Source organism: Nelumbo nucifera, chromosome 2 (genome assembly GCF_055504915.1).
Source record: "Nelumbo nucifera cultivar China Antique chromosome 2, China Antique-T2T, whole genome shotgun sequence".
In the NCBI taxonomy this organism is placed as follows: domain Eukaryota; kingdom Viridiplantae; phylum Streptophyta; class Magnoliopsida; order Proteales; family Nelumbonaceae; genus Nelumbo; species Nelumbo nucifera.
Window position 1 is genome coordinate 103,532,204 of NC_142650.1, and position 5,492 is coordinate 103,537,695.

Genomic DNA, 5,492 nt, shown 5'->3' on the forward strand with positions numbered 1-5,492 from the left:
TTGTTGCACCACACAAACGTACACATAAGATATAGGTATTAGGTACACGCAACGGAGGTCGGATCTGCTCCTCACAATTGACGCCTCACAAGTGCCTCATACGCACATTTAATAATGTATTGAAAACATTTTCCGTATTTTTTAAGTTATCTTTTTACGGAAGATATTCTTAATGCACGATGAATGTGCATGTGAGACGCTTATTTGTGAGGAGCAGATCCCGTCACCATGCGACGCGCGTGTAGAGAGAAGAGTGGTGGAGAGAGAGAGAAAGTGGGACTGGGGGGCAGCCGGGCAGAGGCAAGTAGTGAGACTGGATGACTGGATGGACCGGTGGAGGAGTACGGAAGAGCAAGTGATAGTGAGCGTCCAAGTTGGATTGTTGGAAGATTATTATTATTAGATTACAAATAATAAGCAATATGTGGGGTTGGGTGTTGTTGGTATCTTTTATGGGCTGGGGCTGGTGGGCCCTGGACCACGACATGCACGTCCCAGGTCCTAATTCCTCTTGACACCACCGCTGGTCCCATTCCAATTCACAACCACAACCAATCTCTCTCTCTCATGGTGGTGATATGGGTCTATTAAAGTATATCATTAGTTAGATGAATTGACCCTTAGCCAGGTTTTTATGGTCCATTTAGCCCCAAAATCATTTTGTTTGAAAATAAAAATGTTGGTTCACTCAATAATTTAATTGTAAAATCCAGATGTGGCGAATTGAGGGGTGGCTCAGTTGGTTCGCTCTAACATAGATTTAGATTCGATTCTTGCAATCACCGAATTGTTGGGATGCATTAGTATGATGTGTATGACTAAATATCAAAACAAAAAAATAAAAAATAAAAAAAGGAAAGGTATGGTTCCTAAAGTACCCTGTGTATTTTGATGAGTATCCTTTGATTGGTCATCCTTTTTATGATATCGGGCAATTGATTGTAAGTTTTCCGGTATCATAGTTGAACCCTAATCTAATAATCTGACCAGTTGGACCATGGAGCCATTTGACATGATCATTAAGTAATGGGTTAGATATAAATTCTCTTTTTTCTATGCATTTTTAGTTATTTTCATCATTAATGATGGATCATTTTCCATTTTAAACACATCATCATCATTGATGAAGGAAGATTTGGTCCAACCTCGCAATCATTCCATGTGGCAAAAGCAAATAGCTCGACACTTAAAATAGCGCACCCAGGGCGCAAGCACCAAAGGGAGGAAACTAGCAGTCTGAACTCCCTTTGAGGAGCCTGAACTCCCTACGAGGAGCCCGACCTCCCTATGAGGAGCCCGACCTCCCTACTAAGAGCTCGAACTCCCTACGAGGAGCCCGACCTCCCTACGAGGAGCCCGAACTCTCCCTTAGGCCCCGAGCCACACAAGGCAGTGACCCGAACTGGCCCGCCTCATGGCAGTTCGGGACACTCCCCTATCCGAACTCAAGACTTCACCTCGTTCGCCACTCCAGCACTTTTCCTCTGAGACGCCGAACTGAACAAACGTACCATACCTGACACCAAGGAGGTTCGTATACAAGGGCGGTGCATCTGACTGACTTGGGATCTGATTCTTGATAGCCGCACTTCAACGGTCACCTACCACCGCCACCTGCCACCGTCATCACCAGTCGCAGAGACGGCTCCGACAAAAGGGAGTAGTGGCAGTTTTGACCAGCAGAGGGGATGACACCCGAACTGGCAGGAGACCAGAGGTGATCGTGCCCGACCTGATAGAAGCTTAGGAGTGAGTGCACGAGGTGGCTATAAAAGGCTCCCTACCCCCAAGAACAAGGTATGCAAACTTTGCGCTATCTGGTTTTATCTTGCCTTTGAAGGATTCTGACTTGAGCTTCAGAGCCTCCACACCGGGTTCCCCCCGGAGCTTCCTCATCTTCTCCGTTTCAGGTTCCCCACAATTCCGTTCAGAGGCAAGGTCATTGATAGCTAAGACCGGCCAGATTGCGCACCATCAATTGGCGCCGTCTGTGGGAAACGATTCAAAAAACCTCCCTCCAAACTCTCATAACCTCTTTTCTTCAAAAAACCCAACACTCATGGCTTCTTCCAGCAACGCCGGACGTGGCACGGAGACAAACACCACCGGGGAACAACTTCAAGTCCCTGTGGTGTGCGTCGAACAGTTCACCATCCCCCTTTCGGTGGATGGGATCCCCAGCTTGAATGCGCCGCAAGCAGTGGCGCCCGTAAACCTTCCTGCCATGAGCATCCCCTTTCCTCCCCCTATCGAGACAACCTTTACTGAACCAACTGCCGTCCCCCTGGCAACCAGCCAAAACCGGTTGGACAACCTGATGCAGTGCATGCGGGCAATGCAAGCCCAAATGCAACATTTCCAGCAACACCAGCTCCAGCAGCACCAAGTACTGCACAACATCTCCTAGTATCACTATCAACAGCAGTTCCCCCAACTGCCGCAGAACCAACCACTACTTCCACCTCGACACCCTGCTCCGAGGCCGGTTAAGGCCTCACAGGATGGACGCCCCCACCAGGGAAAAGCCTCCCGGCCCCAGAACCCCCCTAACAGCCAGGCCTCGTCCCCAGGCCGAAGAGAGAGAAAAATCATCCCCGCCTCGCAGCTCTCAGGCAGGTCAGGAACCTCGCCCGCAAAGTCGGCACCTCGGCGCTCCAAGCCCGAGTTCCCGCTCACGGAAAACCGATTCGGCGCCCTGGCAGCAGACTACGAGCATTCCGGGCCCATCGAGCTCGGCAACACAGAGGCCAGTAGCGCCAGTACCAGGCCCACTCAACAACGAAGGCGCTGGCGAAGTCGCCGAACTGCCACCCGTGTCCTGCCAGAGCTCAGAGGCAAGGAAGAGACGAGCTCGGACGAGGTAGGAGCTGCCCCGATTCTCTCAGTTCCTTCCCCCCTCGCATCAGAACTCCTGGCGGTCCCCTTGCCCAGAGATTTCTAGCTCCCACCTTTGGACAAGTATGATGGGTCCTTCGACCCCAACGACCACGTTGATGCTTTTCAGTCCCAAATGCACCTCGCCAGGGCCAGTGAATCGTGCATGTGCGTGGCCTTCACCACCACCTTCAGGGGGGTCACTCGCACTTGGTACAAGAACCTGGCCCCCGGGTCGATAAAATGCTGGGCCCAGTTCGTGCAGGTCATCACCGCACACTTTGTCACCAGCAAGCGGTGCCCTAGAACAGAGGAAAGCATCTTCGGAGTAGTCCAGAGGGAAGGAGAATCCATCCGGGGCTACATCAAGCGGTTCAATGAAGCATGCTTACAGATACCGCGATTAGACCCCGCGGTGCAACTCGCGGCGGCCAAGAGAGGAGTAACACACAAAGAGTTCAAATGGCACATGGTAGCTAACCAACCCGCAACCGTGGCCGAATTCCTCAAGCTCGCAGATAAGTTCATGAGAATAGAGGAAGAAATCAACCAACGAACCGAAAGCAGGAACGAGAAAAGAAAGAGGGAAGGCGAGCCCTCCAACCAAGTCGACAGAAAAAACCCGGCCCGGGAGCCGAAGCCGAACCAGTCGTTCCGAGCTCCCCTAGTAGTTCGGACGGATTACACGCCGTTAAACACGAGAGAAATAAGAGTTTGTACTATAGTTTCCATAGAAACTACGGTCATAGTACCGAACAGTGTAATAATCTCCGGGACGAGATAGAGGGACTCATCCGTCGCGGATACTTAAGGAATTTTGTACAGCATGACAATAATAACAACAAAAAGGCAGGTCGGCAAGGGGAGCACGTAAAGGATGCCCCCGAATCTAGTAGCAGACCAGCCGAACCGTTGCAGCGATAGCCTCCGGAAGAGAGGCCAGTTCGGGGAACCATCCATGTGATTGTGGGAGGTTCGGTGGTAGCAGGGTGTACTTCGGCAACGGCCCGGACGTCAGTTCGCGAAGCAACCCTCGAGGAACAGAACCCCCCAAAAAGACCAAAACTGAAGAACCGATCTTCTTCATGGAAGACGATGCGCGAGGGGTCCACTACCCCCACGATGACGCGCTTGTCATTAAACTAAGGATCAGCGATTTCGAGGTCAGGCGCGTACTCGTAGATTCGGGCAGCTCAGCGGACGTCCTCTTCAAGTCAACATTTGACCAGCTACAGTTACAAAGGAGCGAGCTGAAGCCCGCAAACACTCCTCTAGTGGGTTTTAGCGGAGAGGAAGTCAGGCCCCTCGGAAAAATAACAATACTTGTGGAAGTCGGCACATGGCCTTGTGCGGTCAGACTCAACCATGATTTCCTGGTGGTCACGACCCCCTCCCCATACAATGCCATAATAGGGCGGCCAATTACGCATATCCTGCGGGTAGTGGTCTCCACATACTATTTGGCAATGAAGTTCCCTACAGACTTCGGTGTGGGGTAGCACGGGACGACCATCTTGAGTCCCACAAGTGTTATGTTGCCGCCCTGAAGGGAAAAACCAAGGTGGCCGACGACCTTGAACTAGAGCGGCCTACGGAGCAAGGCGAGGAACGAGCTTCACCTATAGAGGAAACGGTCGCAGTCCTGACTTCGGCTACAGACCCATCTCGCACACTACAGATCGGTGCTTCCGTCGAAGAACCACTACGAACCGAACTGGTGAGTTTTTTACTTCAAAATTTAGATATTTTTGCCTAATCTGCGGCCGACATGCCCGGTATTAACCCCAGCTTGATAACTCACAAACTTAATACTGACCATGTAGTCAGACCCGATAGACAGAAGAAACGCAACTTAGCCCCAAAGCGTTGGAGGGCAGTCGACGAGGAGGTCGAAAAGCTCCTCGCAGCAGATTTCATAAGGGAAGTCCATTACCCGAGCTGGGTAGCCAACCCAGTGCTGGTGAAAATGGCAAACAGCAAGTGGCGCATGTGTGTCGACTACACCGACCTGAACCGAGCTTGCCCAAAAGATTGCTTCCCCCTCCCCAGAATTGACCACTTAGTGGACGCGACCTCGGGACATGAGTTGCTAAGCTTCCTGGACGCCTACTCGGGCTACAACCAAATCTGGATGGACCAGTCCGATGAGGAAAAAACTAGCTTCATAACCGAGTTTGGCCTGTACTGCTACAAGGTCATGCCCTTCGGATTAAAAAATGCTGGGGCAACCTTCCAAAGACTTGTAAATAGGCTGTTTCGGCCCTTGATTGGCACGAAGATAGAATGTTATGTAGACGACATGGTCGTCAAGACACAGTTTTCACAGGAATTAATACAAGACTTAGATTCTGTCTTCTAAATCCTACGTCAATTTAGCATGAAACTGAACCCTAACAAATGTGTCTTCGGTGTCACCTCGGGCAAGTTCCTAGGGTACATTGTCAACCGGCGCGGTATTGAGGCCAACCGGACAAGATAATAGCCATCCTAGATATGAGACCACCCCGGAAAGTAAAAGAAGTTCAGAGGCTAAACGGCCGCATAGCCGCTCTAAGCCGCTTCATGTCCAAATCAGCAGACTGCTGCCTGCCCTTCTTCAAAGCAGTCAAAGGCAAAGG